This window comes from Podarcis melisellensis, assembly GCF_964234715.1.
Source record: "Podarcis melisellensis genome assembly, chromosome: 1".
Lineage (NCBI taxonomy): Eukaryota > Metazoa > Chordata > Lepidosauria > Squamata > Lacertidae > Podarcis > Podarcis melisellensis.
Window position 1 is genome coordinate 26,377,975 of NC_138528.1, and position 15,927 is coordinate 26,393,901.

Sequence of the window (15,927 nt, forward strand, 5' to 3'; positions counted from 1 at the left end):
GGGGGCAGATAGTCGCAACCAATGCCTGGTTGCATTTGGGGTGAGGGCAGGTTCCCTGCTCCGCGTAACCCCCATTCTGACTTTCGCATTGTGCGGAATGTCAGTCTGTCCCCCATGGTGGGGGCAGATAGTCGCAACCAATGCCTAAGCAACCACTCACAAATTTGTATTTTAATAAAGTTGTGGCCAAAATTATGCCAAAAACCTTAAACAAAAATTCTGTGTGATGTGTGAGTTATTGGGGTGGACCTGGGGACCTCGACACGCAACTAGGTAACAAAACAGAACACGCTGTTCAGGCTGCTGGCTCTATTTTTCCCCTCATCTAACAATGGCATTAGAAATTCTAACATTAGTCATATTTATTATATAGTCGGATAATGAAAGATTTTTTTTGTGAGCTTTAATGATGCATCCAACCAAGGAAATGCAATTTTATACTTTCCTGTATTAATGGTTTACTCACTGCTCTTAACTACTGGATTTTAATTACATTTTTTTAAAAAATAAAATAATGAATTGTAATTTTATGTTTCTATATTAATGGTTTCTTTGCTAATTTTCAGTTCTGGGTTATTTTACTGATGATTAAAGTTAACACTAAATTAATTTGAATGTATTGGATTGTATCGAGTGGTAGCTCTGGACTATCAGAAAGCACCTCCCACAAATCCAGGGTGGGGCTCCAGATTTCCACTGATGTACCCCACTTGGCCCCTGGATGCTGCTCTTGAGCATTAAATAACCTTTTGGGACAGTATAGCAGAGAGCCACAGTAGTTGCTGCAGTTTGGCAAAAGTTGAATGTCCCGCCCAGTATGAGTATAAGGAACTAATTCCAAAAGAACTGTGAGAGCTGAGAAAGACTGTGTTTGCCATCTGAGCGTGGCTGTTTCCATCTGCCTTGCTCCTTTTCCTGCAGCACTGGGAGCCGGGCTTGGCATTACCCAAGGTCCCCAAAGCTCAGAAGGAGCACTCACTGGCCAAGCCTAGCTGTGCAAACTTCCCATCATCCTCGCTGGGCCCCCCATGGTATATAAGCAGTAGGGCAGATGGCAGTGCCACTTTTGAATGGGATTCCAGCTCAATTCTTACCACCTACAGTGGCCACCCAACATTTTAATTTACCCAAAATTCTATGAGATGGGGTACTGCATTTGGGGTAAATTGAAATGGTGGACAGTCCATCATGAAGGGGAGCCAAGGCTGACTCCCATTCAAATGTGGCACTGCAGCTCTCACCTATCACTAATATGTCTATCATTGAAAAGATCAATGTTGGCACCAGGCAGGCCTCACTTGGGAGAGCATTCTGTTGGCAGTGGGCCACAACTGAGAAGGCCTTCTCTGGCATTATTCATTGCATTTTTCTGAAACTGGCTGTGGCGTTTGTGGTGTGTGACATCATACTGGGTTCATAAGGAAAGGGTTAACTAATTGTAAAATGACTAACCTATAGGAACCCAAGGGGAGAATTAGAGTTGTTAAGAAGTCAGTCTGGAGTTAGAGAAGAGAGAGGGAGGATAGGTCTGTGGGTTGGGCTAGTCTGATGTGAGAGTGAGAGGATCTGTTAAGAGGAGTCAGTCAAACAGTTGAGATAATCAGTCAGAAGGTATTAGGAAGGTATAGGCCGGTAAAGAAACTAAGGTTAAGAAATTGACAAGAAAAATTATCTGAAAGCATAAACTTGATGAAGCTTATAAAATAAACTTGTTTATTTGGTTTAATGTTAACAACTGTCTGGACTCAGTGTGTACCCAAGAGTAGCAGGTTGGTGGCAGCAGGGAAGCAAGCACAGTGGTGGCACAGGGATCAATAGACCGTCAAACATCCGGGGACCCTGTGTGATCGCCACACTGGCCCTCTTATAACCCATACCAGGCAGATCCCTTTCTACAAATTCCAGACTGATTAAAAAGATCTTCTTGATTATATGGTCTTGATTATATGGTCACTCTAATTCCCAGGTAGAATAACGGGATAATGCTAAAAAGAAAAAGAAATCTAAATATGTTAAGTAACTATACAGCTGTTTTTGGAGTCCATAATTCAAATTAATTACGTATAGTTAAAGCTATGGTTTTCCCAGTAGTGATGTATGGAAGTGAGAGCTGGACCATAAAGAAGGCTGAACGCCAAAGAATGGATGCTTTTGAATTATGGTGCTGGAGGAGACTCTTGAGAGTCCCATGGACTGCAAGAAGATCAAACCTATCCCTTCTGAAGGAAATCAGCCCTGAGTGCTCACTGGAAGGAGAGATCCTGAAGCTGAGGCTCCAATACTTTGGCCACCTCATGAGAAGAGAAGACTCCTTGGAAAAGACCCTGATGTTGGGAAGGTTGGAGGGCACAAGGAGAAGGGGATGACAGAGGACAAGATGGTTGGACAGTGTTCTCGAAGCTACCAGCATGAGCTTCTCCAAACTGCGGGAATCAGTGGAAGACAGAAGTGACTGGCGTGCTCTGGTCCATGGGGGTCACGAAGAGTCAGACACGACTAAACGACTAAACAACAACAAATTCAAATTACCTAAAACAGATGAGAAAACCAGACTGTCTTTTTATGTATACAGTTATATTCATATTATAATATGAATTAATACCATAATATTCCTATATATTCATATACTATCATATTCATATATAGTATTCAGAAAGGAGTCATATATGTGTGTTATATGTGTTACACAGTCAGATCTAGGTTTCTGATAGTGAGTTACCAGTCTCTGAGTTTGCTTTCGCTTCTTCTCCAGCTTGCAGCAGGAGGGAAGAATCAACATTTTGTAAATATTCAAGTCACATAGACCAGAACACACACCACAGAAGTGCCCCACAGCCAATCTCTTGCCCACCATGGCTCCTAAAAGATTATTATAGCAGTTAAAAAGATTAGAAGTTTTATAAATTATGATTATGCACTTATATTTCTGTTTATTGATCCTTTAGGGAAGACTAACTTAATAACCTAGACAAAGCACTTTACGCATTTGTTAGGAAGATTTGTTCAGTGTTATGAAAATGACATTGTCAAATGGCATGACTGGTCCTTTGCCAACAGGCTTCCCGTCAGGACAGAGCGGGCCAGAAAAAGTCCCTAGAATTGTTCTACAATGTAAAAAACAGCAGGTGAAAATGTTGGAGTCTCTCTCTCTCTCTCTCTCTCTCTCTCTCTCTCTCTCTCTCTCTCTCTTTTTAACAGGGGAAAAAAAACTATTGCCATTGCTTCAAGTGGCAGAAGAACAGCAATGATCACCCTGTCTGTATTCTTCCTTTCTACACAATTTCTATACAATTCTATACAATTAATGGGGAAGCACCATAGCTCAGTGGTAGAACACCAGCTTTGAATGCAAAAGGTGCCAGGTTTAATCCCCTGCAACTCCAGATGGGGCTAGAAAAGTCCCCTGGAAAGCCACTGCTTTTGTGGATGTTACTGAGCTAAGTGGACCAATGGCCTGACTGCTGAGGTGTGCCTGCAATTGTGAAACCTGAAGAGATTGTGATGGTGCATCTCCCTCTGTTGCCATTGGCTGAGTACTGCCTGTGATGTCACAAAAGCACATGGCAACACAGCGGATACAAACATGGGCCATGAGAAAAGCTGGTAGACTAAAGGGGAAGCACTTCTCTCTTCCCCACAGAACACAGAGGACAATGACTGTGGCATAAAGCATTTTCCTATCTTCTTCCACCTGCAGCAGGCAAATTGGCAGATGGAAAGAGGTGAACTTCTGGAAGCAGAATGCTATGGAGTAATAACAAGGTAAGCTCACTTGCTGAGTGGGAATATAGCTTTCAGGTGGCTCGTCATACCCATCGTCAGAAGCTTCCTGGTGTCTAGTGATGGACCTAGTGGAGCTTGTATTTGGAAGTCGGCAGATGCTGTAAGGCGGAAGCAGGCTGATTGTTTTCATCTTTTGAAATTGGCCAACAAAAGGTGGTGGATTTTTGTAAGTTGAAGCTGGAGCATGAATGTGAATGAATGGAGAGTGAATGATGAGTGAATATGTCTGTTGGGAGCCTGAAGAGCCCTGCCCTGCTTCTCTCCACCTGGCTTGGGGCGGGGCCTGACAGGCTCCATAAAGGACTGCTGCTGCCGCTGCTGCTGGGCAGAGAGGGCTCCATTTTTATTTTAGAATTGCTTTTATTTTTTATCTATGTCATTTTAAATTGTGATTGATATTAATGCTGTCTTCTTAGTTTTAGATTTTATGATTTATGTGGAAATGGTTTTCCATTTGGTTGTGTACTTTTTGATATCTTTTATTTATTGTTTATGACTTTTTTATGTTGGTAATTATGTAAATCTTGTCATGTTGTAAGCCGCCTTGAGCACTGTTTCAACTATGGAAAGGTGGCATACAAATAAAATGATGAATGGATGGATGAATGAATGAATGTTTTTCATGGATGTCTGCTGCGTGTGGGTGGATGGGTGGGAGGTTTCTAATGCGGTCAGTGCAAATGCTGTGTGCATGCATGTGAATGTGCTGTATGAAAGAAAACCAGTGGATACGTATATGAATAGATGAAAGCCATGGGAGCTGGCAGGATGAAGCTAGCTGATGAAGTCATGAGACAGAAGCTAGTGGAGGTGCCTGGGTGATGCTGTTGGACGGTAGCCAATTCCACTCATTGTCCCTGAGGTTTCTTTAATGCAACATGCCCTCAGTACCTGAGGGTACATTCTGTCATATGTGGTGGACCTGTAAAAGGATAAAAGGAATACTGGGAAATAATTCATAATGAATTGAAAAAAATGTTTAAAAGTACTTTCCCCCCCCCCAAAAAAAAACCAGAGTCCTTTTTGTTAGGGATAATTCAGACAGAAATTCCCACATGTCAAAAAAGGTTATTTATGTATCCCACTACTGCAGCCTGTGTTTTGTTAGCCCCAAAATGGAAAACGAGCGAGGTACCAACTAAAGAAGAATGGCAACTTAAACTGATAGAATATGTGCAGCTTGCGGACCTAACAAATAGAATAAGAGAACAAGAAGCACATATTTTTAATGAAGATTGAAAAATGTTTGTTGATTATGTGGGGGGAAATTGTGTACACTTGAAAACTTTGGCAACCTTAAGATAAATTCAACAGTGTAAATAAGTTTTGATGGATATAACAACGGAATACTGAATGGTTTAGTTTATGTAAAATATGCAGGGATTTATGTTATGCAAAATAAACCATGTTAAGAGAAGAAGGGAAGTCATTGATATTTTAAGGTTGTTTAAATGAATATTCTAAAATGTAAAACAGAAAATTGAATAAAAAATATTGTAAAAACAACAATATGAATGTCTGAAGGCAGCAAGGGATTCTCAATAATAAGACCACACTTGTCAATTATGCAGGACTGTCTGAAGATTGCAAGGTTTTCTCAAGACCCCACCCCTAGTGAAAGCAAAGAAGAGAACTGCAAGGTTTAATTGCAAGCCAGCTTATATTTCTAAATATTTCACTTTTATGGTGTTGTCCATCCCTGTTGTCAGTACACTTGTGGGGTAGGCTGATGTGGCGTTTGCCCTCCTATGTGTGTGACATCATACTGGTTTCATAGGGGAAGGGTTAACTAATTGTAACATGACTAACCAATGGGAACCCAGGGAGAGAGTTAGGGTGGAGAAGACAGTCTGGAGTTAGAAGAGACAGATAAGATAAGTCTGTGGGTTGGGCTAGTTTGGTGTGAGAGAGTGAGAGAATTTGTTAAGAGGAGTCAGTCAAACAGTTGAGATAATCAGAATGGCGTTAAATAAGTAATAATCAAAAAAGCTGGGAAATGGCTTTTTCATTCTTTAATTTTTTCATTTTTCATGGCTTTTTCATTCTTTAAATTTTATGACCCAAACTGGCATCTGCTGGTTATGAGAGCTTTTGAGAGTATAAGCGGAAATTAGCAATAGCTGTTTTGAACTCCAGAGCTTTCTGTTCCTGAAAGGTTAATAGAGAGCCCATCTTCTTAAAAGTAAGTAAGAAAGAATAATTCCTTTGCTTTTTTAAAAAATGGTTATTGAGTTACAGAACAAGCCAGTAGGAATTTAACCACCAGCTTCCATCATCCTGTAAACCCTTCAGCTGAAGAAATCTTTATTTACTTAGGCTGCAATCCTAACCCCACTTACCTAAGAGTAAGACCCATTAAATTCAATAGGACTTACTTTGAAAAAGACATGGTTAGGATAGCACTGTTAGACTGTCTACTTACAACCACTTCCCAGGATGTAAGCTCTTCTGAAGTCAACAGGGCTTACTTCTGAGTAGACGTATGTGGAATTGTGGTATTTCTTACTATCATACATAGCTGCTGCAGAGATAATAAGAACATTGGAAGAGTCTGCTGGATCAGGCCAAAGCCTTATCTAGTCCAACATCCTGTTCTCATAGTGGGCAAACAGATGCTCATGGAAAGCCTGCTTTTCTTCTTTAGTGATCACTTATAGCCAAGTATGATTGTCTTCCATAAACCATGAGTCTGTAAGTGACTGTGGAGGCCAATTCTGGATCCACATGTCCTTCCACAGTGGGGACATTGGTTTCCAGATGGGAGCTGATCACGGTGTGGATTTGCCAAGCGTGCCTTCCTCCTAGCACATTTCTCCCTTGCGTCAGAGTTCAAGTGTCTTCAAAGCCCATGACACCTTTGGTAAAGGCTGTTCTCCAACTGGAGCGCTCGCAGGCAAGTGTTTCCCAATTGTTTTTTATACTACATTTTTTTTTAGATTTGCCTTGAGACAGTCTTTAAACCTCTTTTGTTGACCACCAGCATTACGCTTTCCATTTTTAAGTTTGGAATAGAGTAGTTGCTTTGGAAGGTGATAATCAGGCATCTGCACAACATGACCAGTCCAACGAAGTTGATGTTGAAGAATCATTGCTTCGACACTGGTGATCTTTGCTTCTTCCAGTACACTGGTATTAGTTCGCCTGTCTTCCCAAGTGATGCATAAAAATTTTAAGAGACAAGTCTGCTGGTCTCCCCACTTGTGATTACCAGAAACTTGCAGAAGCATGTGTCATCCAGCAGTAGAGGCAGGGCAGAGCCATTGTGGTTAGTAGCTACTGATAGCCTTATATTTCATGAATTTGTCTAATCTGTTATCCTCTTTTAAAGCTGTCCAAATGGTTGGTCATCACTATCTCTTGCAAGAGGCTGTGAAAGAAACCTGTGAAAGCAAGTCAACTTCCCAGCAAGAATATCCAAAATTGTGGATTCGTACAGAGCTCCCATCTTTGTAACTTTGCCATTTCCAACCCACTTTTGTCCCTTTTCTCCACTTTATGAACAACAGACAGAACACCATTTCACTGTAAAATATTGATAGCATGCTAAACTATGAACTACAGCTGTTTCATCCCCTTGCCACTTAAATTCTTGTTACAAATCATGTTCAAAGTGACAAAGGTCACACTCGATGCAAATCTGCAGTGCTCGATTCACAGTTCTGCTTGGCAATTGTTTGAATATGCAATACTCTTACCAAAGTGAAATTTGCATGAATATTGTTATTTGGCTCCACTTTGATAGGAACAGCTTCTGAAAGCATTTTCTAGGAGGCGATTTGCTGCATAAAAAAAAATAAACTTTGTGTGAAAAGTTGAGGCAGAACAAGAAAATGAACATGGTGACTGCCTTAGACCTTCTAAAAGCTCCTGTCCCTTTTCTATTACATCGTTCAGAAAAGCACTTCACTTTGCATTGCTACTAGTGCTAACACAAATTAACCTTTTCTTTAGAACCAGGGTGGGAAAACACTGATAGTGTTGAACCACCTGCTTATTTTAACACAGAGGTCAAAAAGTATGTGTACTGGAACAAAACATGCTGTTAAATGTTAATTTTAATCAAGAAGAAAGCATTTTTAAGGTTTTTGCCTTTTTAGCTAAAGACAAAATTGCTTCAGGATTCAAAGCTAAGTCAATGAAACATAAATTATGAATCATAGCAGAACACACTGAAAAAGTAACTTCTTGATCTCAGCTTGAAAGCAATATTTATAATAAAAATATTTTGCTAATATATTCTGGGCTTTTTACATAGGGTAGTTCTATAACATGTTCTCATTTGAACCCCAGAAGTACAAAAGCAACATGTAGCTGCTTCTGATCTATGGAAATGTTGAGTTTTAAATATGTACTATTGCATTAACTGACGAGATTTCACCCCTCCCATATCCAAGAGTCTCCTGATGAGTCTGCTGATTCTCCAGAGAGGAGGGGGCGGTATTCTGCTCTCTACTTGTTCTGCTCCAGCACCACATCAAAGAGTCAGTCAGTCAGTGTGTCAGAGAGAGAGAGACTGAGTGTTAGAGATCGTGTGTATAGATAAGGTTGCTGCTAAGAGCAGCTGCAGACACTCAGTGCAGTTCAGATTCTCCATTTAGCTCTGTATATAATTTGTATGATAGTTGTAGATAGAATAAAAGTAGTTATTCTACAGAGCCGCTCTCCGAGTCGTTTATGCTCTGCTATATTCTGCTGTGTGACGACTGTCTACTTGTGGAAGTGAATCCGGTGCTCACAACTCTAAGCTGTGAGTCCACAGCACTTTGACCAGTTCCTGTGCAGAAGGTGGTCTCTGGAAGTGCCACCCAGCTCGCCTAGCCCAGTCGGGGCTGAAGTGTATGAGTCCAGTTGGTGGCACTGGCTCAAGGGCGATGCTGACATCAACATCCTTCTCCCACCACCTCAGCTGATCCATATTTACAAGCAGATTTTACTTTATTTTCTCTCTCACTATGTACCAAAGAATGTTCTTAAACACATGCAGGGGAGAAAATGTATTTGCATTGACACAGAAATCATTTCAGCAATTATTATTTTTTAAGCATAAAAGCTAAAAGCTAATAATAGGTTTGATAATGAATGCACATTTCCCTGCTTTAAATAGCAGCAGCTTCTTTATACTTATAATAATATTGACAATAGTGTTGAACCACCTGCTTATTTTAACACAGAGGTCAAAAAGTATGTGTGCTGGAACAAAACAGCTGTTAAATGTTAATTTTAATCAACAAGAAAGCATTTTTAAGGTTTTCACCTTTTTAGCTAGAGACAAAACTGCTTCAGGATCCAAAGCTAAGTCAATAAAACAAATTATGAATCATAGCAGAACACACTGAAAAAGTAACTTCTTGATCTCAGCTTGAAAGCAATATTTATAATAAAAAAACCTGTGCTAATGTTGTTATCAATGCCACCCTTTGCTCTAGCTGATTAGACATAATTGCATTACTTTCCATTTTATAGCAAACTACAGAGGTAACACATTGGATTAAAATTATAAATGATCCATTTTACAAAAAATAATGTGCCACTTTATAGTGTGCACGGTAAGTTGATATTAAAGAATTATTTAATGGTTTGTTTATTGTGGGTTTCTAGACAGGAGACGGCCATCAAACTTTAATTTTGTGTGAGTTACCAGAATAAATTAGCTAATATCCTGCAAATTGCATCATCTTTCATAAAACCGTTTGCCTGATGTTGTTCAGGGAATCGGTTGGTTAGAAGACTCACTGTCTAGCTATAGCTTGGCTTCGGCAAAACACTCTCTTGTCAAAGCACATGAATTCTGGTATCCAGGCAGAATCTATTCACATTTTCCAAATGCTTTCTTTTTGGGCAGCCTAAGACCAAGCTTTTCCTAGTCTGCAGGACTTCAAGCTGCAAAGAGAGGGGCAATTGCTTCAATGCTCCCTTGTGAAATGAACTCCTTGTGTGTTGGGCTTGTGTATGCCAAAGAGAAAGGCTCAGCTTGGCTGTCACTCTGGCATGTTATGACTTTACCAGAGAATTCTGGGAAGTGTAGTTTATAAAGGATGCTGACCCCACAGACCTACAGTTCCCAGCACTTTTAATAAACTACACTTTCCAGGATTCTTTGGGGGAAGTCATGACCCTTAAAGTGGTATAAGGGTGATTTAAATGTGTTGCATGGATATGGCCTTAGACGTGGAGGTAGTAATGGGGTTCTGAGTATCAGCTGCTAGAAACCACAAAAGAGGAGATTGCTCTTGTATGTGGTCCTCTTGAATGCTTCTGGCAGGCATCCGGGTGGCCTCTGTGAGAACAGGATGCTGGACTTAGATGGGCCATTGCCCTGAATAAGCAGGGTCTTCTGGTTTTCTTACGTTCTTAAGTTACTTTGGCAATTAAGTGGTATATAAGTGAAAATAAGACACAGAGGTGACCACTGGCAATAAAAGTTGCAGAGCGTGCTGGCTGCAGTCTCCTGCAATCTTGTGGGCTTTCCTATTCTCATTGCTGCAGCACAGATAATTGCCACCACTACGACCAGCATTTTAAGATGGGCTGTGAAGTGTAGGTGGTTTCGAGCAAGACCCAAGACTGAGATTCAGCTCAAAACGGATTTATTGGAACATGAGGAACAAGAATGACAAACAGGGACACTTGCCCCAGTATATATATATATATATATATATGCAGGTTTTGGTGTCCTCGGGTGTCTTCCCGTGTAAAAGTTGGGGTGTCTAGGCGACGTTTCGACGAGGTCTCACTCGTCATCTTCAGAGCTCTGTTCCAGTAACAAGAAGCCGAAAGCACCAGCCTGAAGATGACGAGTGAGACCTCGTCGAAACGTCGCCTAGACACCCCAACTTTTACACGGGAAGACACCCGAGGACACCAAAACCTGCATTCCTGTACCCGTGAAAATCTACGAAAGCAAATATATATATATATATATACCTTGCTTTCGTAATATATATACCTTATATATATATAAGGTATATATATACCTTATATATATAATCAGCCTGATCCCCTCCTCCTCTTTCCTTTTCCTTCTGTGATGGAACCCCTATTTGGGGACTTCCCTGGCTTTTTTCTGGCCCATGTAGGACCAGTCTGCATAGTTGGCCTTGGTGAAGATCTGACATTTTCTCCCCCCAAACAGTTTTTGATCTGGGCTTCCACTAAAACGAGGCTGCATTTTAAGTTGTATTTTAATCAATTGTTTTTATACCTGATGTTAGGCACCCTGAGCCCAGTCTTAGCTGGGGAGGGTGGGGTATAATTAAATATTATTATTATTATAATTATTATTATTATTATTATTATTATTATTATTATTATTATTAAGCCAGCCCAGGCAAAAACACACACACTGCCTGTGATAGGTCACCTTAATGCTGCAATTAGCGAATCACAACACTGGCCCTATCTCAGCAGGGATTGGCAGCCTGCCAGCTACTAGCAATGTAACTGGAGGGTTTTAGAATCCTCTCTGTCTTTTGTTATGCAGATGAAGCTCCTGAGCTTCAGGAGGCCTGAAGGCCTAGGTCTGCATTGCATGTATATAGCCTGACTTCAGCCTGCAATGCATAACAGGCTGCTCTTCTGCCTAAGACATTAAAGAGTGGTTCCATTTACAACGATTAAGATAGTTGCAATTTCCTTTGTGCTGCAGACTGCAAATCAGATGAAGGAGAAGAGATTCTTTTGGGATGGGCAACCCTATAAATTTGCCTATTCGCCTTCTGTATAAGGAGAAGTTATTGGTATTGCAGGCTTGGAGGGAGGCAAGACCTTTCAGCCATCAAAATCTAAATCCTACCAATTTGAGTTTTATATCTATGCACACAAATTTGCATGGGCAATTTTTGTACAAATTTGTTCCCTCTTTTACTGGAGTGGGGGGTTCAGTTTCCTATTTTTTTAGTGTACAGTAAGGAACCTTCTTTTTGTTAAATATATAGAAACCAAAGCAAAGCCCTACTGCATCAAAACACTTTAGTCAGCATCCTATTCTCAGCAGTGGCCCATCTAGATCAGGCATAGGCAAACTCGGCACTCCAGATGTTTTGGGACTACAACTCCTATCATCCCTGACCACTGATCCTATTAGCTAGGGGTGATGGGAGTTGTAGTCCGAAAAACATCTGGAGGGCCGAGTTTGCCTTTGCCTGGTCTAGATGGCTGTAGGAAGCATGAAAGCAGGGACCACTTGCAGTGTATCCCAGCATACTGCCTCCGACTGTGGAGGTAAAATGGCAAACTGGGTTTTATTGAAGTCAACTTGCCATGGGTTTGAATCTTATTTGGACTGGTAGGGCCACTTCAGTGGAAGCTGGTGAATTCCTTCTCATCCAACATGCCCCTCGAGCCAAAGAAGAATGGACTTAAAGGGGGCATAGATTGCTTGCTACACCCTGAGCTACCTGTCACAGCTGCCAAGTTTTAATCAGAGCTTTTCCTCCTCCCTCGCTAGCTCTACGCTGCACACATAGCATTGACTTTCTGGTTTTTCTTTGACAGAATCAATTTGTCTTTAACGCTTGCACGACAGAAATTAAACAGGTGCAACTTTCTGCACTGTGTTTCCTGGACAGGAAATTCTGCATGAAATACATTCCTGTGCATCATGAAGTCACTAATGGCACAGAGCCTATGTCTCGAGTTGGGGGAAGTGAAGTAGCAACTATGCTATCTCTCGGGGAATTTCCACTGCTTCACGGCTTGCTCTGCAGGAGGCATCCGACTCTTGTCGGACTTTGCAGAGCAGTTCACAGGAAGGCAGATGCAGAAACTGAAAGATGCTGTGTATTGTTAAAGTGATCACCAAACAATGCATTCATGGGTCTGTACCTAGATCAGGACGCTTCCTCGTGCTCCAGTCAGGTGGGGCCTCATCCACCCGATATATGATATGACTCACATCTTCTTGTATGACTCACAGCTGTGAGTTTTATTCCAGTCCTCATTGATCCCTGGGTTTATTCCAGAGAACTTTAATAAGTGACCCCATACACAAAGCCCTGAGCAATAAATACATAAAATGTCCTGAATATTCCAAGCTTTCTTGTGAATAGTGTTATTAAAGGACATGATTTTGGAACTGACAAGCCAGTTTTGCCAGCCACCTTCATTGCTAGAGATATTAATAGTGTTAAGAAAGTGAGGTTCTCCAGGAAGAGATCATGAGAGAAACAGTGATCTTCCCTATTGAAAGAATGACTTTTGTATGCCCATGGATGAGGCACAATGAGGGACATACAATATAAAATTAATATAGTGTATTTTAATTGCCGTGGTTGTGTCTTTTACTAGATATAAGAGGTGGATATGAACTTTTCCTGTGGAATCATCTCATGGTTCCTCCTTCATGGCATGCTCCCAGACAGTCAGTGACCACATAATTAGCATGATGACATTATGTAACTATGATGTACATGGGAGACACTATGGGGAGATGCACTGTCACTCCCTTGACCTTTATTTTGTTTGGTCGCTTAAAGAATGTTATGTTCAAGAATATACTCCTCCCTCTGCATGGGAAGGGCTGCATCTCAGGGGCAGAACATCTGCTTCGCATTCAGATGGTCCCAGCATGAATCCTCGGCATCTCCAGGTACGGCTGGGAAAGAACCCTGTCTGAAACCCAGGAGACCTGCTGCCAGTCGGTTTAGACAATACTCAGCTAGAGAGACCAATGAGTCTGACTCAGGATAGAGCAGCTTCCTAGCTTCCTACTCCACAGGTCACTGTCATCTGGGCTTAACCCCATGATTTCCATAAACCTTGCCTTCCAAGTGGATAAGGGATGCAGCTGGCGCTGTGGTCTAAACCACTGAGCCCCTCAGGCTTGCCGATCAGAAGGTCAGTGGTTTGAATTGACTTGACCATCCAGAGGTCCTTTACCTTTTTTTACCTTTTACAAGTGAATAAGATGGACCTAAGTTGACTAGACAGCTAACACAATACCTTGTTGAGCAGTGCAATTCAATGTCCCCTTTCATATTTTAAGGGTACTGAAAGCCCATCTTAAATAGCCTAAAATTTGAATTTTGGGGTTGGATGGATGAAGGGATGGAATTCATTTAAAAAAGCATACACCCAAATGAAATATGTATTCAAATACGCAACTGGACGTGAAGTTTTGTGTGAATGTTAAAAATAAAATAAAAATGCAGATTACAAATGCAGAAACAGGACACAATGGATTTGCTTATTTATTTATTTATTTAGAATATTTTCAGCCTACCCATCATTGTAGTACAATGTCATTGGAATATATTCTATTGTCTTTGGAAGCAATACAATCTTAAGAGCAGGTTGAAACGTCAGAAGGTATTTCTAAGATAAAGAAAACATTGTTGAACATGCATAATGCTGGTGATTCTAAAGACATCATGCAAAGCCATGAAATTATATATTTGGAATAGGGCAATTATGAGAAGCAGTCCTTGATACTGAAAATCTGCGTTAACATCAACATATTAATTTTGAGTACACACAAGGTACTTGAAAAAAGCGACAGCTTGTAATTTCTTTAATAAATACAGAGCCACGTTCAATTCCTCTCATTACAATTGTTTGCTATGGATAATCCATGCAAAGCAATGGGTCAAGTTTACACTCATGGATCTCTTATGAATGAATGAGAACTAAGTTGTGAAATAAAGCTTGAAGCAAGTTCTGCACCAGGCAGGAAACGCTGGGATTGCAAGATGGTTCCATGGGAAAGAAATTCACATTATACTTCAAGCAAGAGACCAGCCAGTCTCTACCTTGTGAATTAACCAACTTTGTGTAGAAAGATTCCAGGCAGGGACAAACCGAGCCTGAATGCAGCGAGAAGCCATATAATATTATTAGCTTTCTTATTTTGACAATGGCTTAGTTCAACCATGTGAGGCAATGATGTCTGACCATGCTGACAGGTGCTGTGATTCATGTAAAAACTGTGGGTTAAACAAAAAAAAATTGGGCCAGCACATTGATGCACTAGAGTGGCTGCTCAGTAGATTTCAGCACTTCATTTCCCTCCTCTCTCCTTCACCGGTCTATTACTCAAAGCTGGTTCCCACACACACACACACCTTGGACAAAGGGACTGTTGTCTAGATGTCAAGTATTTTATGAGAAGCATGAATGCCAGTGACTAAGATCCAGCGCTGCCTCCAAATTCATGGATGCCCAAAGAAAGTGCCATCCATGAGTCACCAACCGCCACTGGTGTGGGCCCCTCACCTACTGGGCTTACTGGCAGCAGCACCACAGTATTCAGCAACAATGCTACTGAGGGTAGCATCTATGTGCCAGTCAGCATTTTGACATTCCCACAATGCCCCAAACATAATGGCATTGTGTGGGGAGTCAAAATGGCACCTTTCTAACCACTCACCAGTGCCGCTCAGGAAACCAGGTTAAGAGACACAAACGCCAGCTCCATTTTGAATGCCCGGTCCATCCAGCTCAGCATTGTCTACAATGACTTCCTCAGACCTACCTGAAAATGCCAGGAGCCGGTCCTGGACCTTTGCCTGCAATGCACAACATACCCTGCTGTGTTTTTTTGTTGTTTAGTCGTTTAGTCGTGTCCGACTCTTCATGACCCACATGGGCCAGAGCATGCCAGGCACTCCTGTCTTCCACTGCCTCCCACAGTTTGATCAAACTCATGTTCGTAGCTTTGAGAACACTGTCCAACCATCTTGTCCTGTCGTCTCCTTTTCCTTGTGCCCTCCATCTTTCCCAACATCAGGGTCTTTTCCAGGGAATCTTCTCTTTTCGTGAGGTGACCTAAGTACTAGAGCCTCAGCTTCAGGATCTGTCCTTCCAGTGAGCACTCAGGGCTGATTTCCTTAAGAATGGATACGTTTGATCTTCTTGCAGTCCATGGGACTCTCAAGAGTCTCCTCCAGCACCATAATTCAAAAGCATCAATTCTTCGGCGATCAGCCTTCTTTATGGTCCAGCTCTCACTTCCATACATCACTACTGGGAAAACCATAGCTTTAGCTATAGGGACCTTTGTTGGCAAGGTGATGTCTCTGCTTTTTAAGATGCTGTCTAGGTTTGTCATTGCTTTTCTCCCAAGAAGCAGGCGTCTTTTACTTTCATGACTGCTGTCACCATCTGCAGTGATCATGGAACCCAAGAAAGTAAAACCTCTCACTGCCTCCA

General features: G+C 41.4%; 1 long non-coding RNA gene across 3 annotated transcripts in view; it reads left to right on the forward strand.

Annotated features, from left to right (window-relative positions):
- Window positions 1–3,576: 3,576 nt before the first annotated feature.
- The window catches only part of LOC309372761, a 92,590-nt gene continuing 80,239 nt past the window's right edge, over window positions 3,577–15,927 (forward strand). For all 3 annotated transcript variants that reach the window (XR_014169667.1, XR_014169668.1, XR_014169669.1), the window contains exon 1: window positions 3,577–3,762. This is a non-coding gene — a long non-coding RNA (uncharacterized lncRNA). The remainder of the gene's footprint in view (window positions 3,763–15,927) is intronic.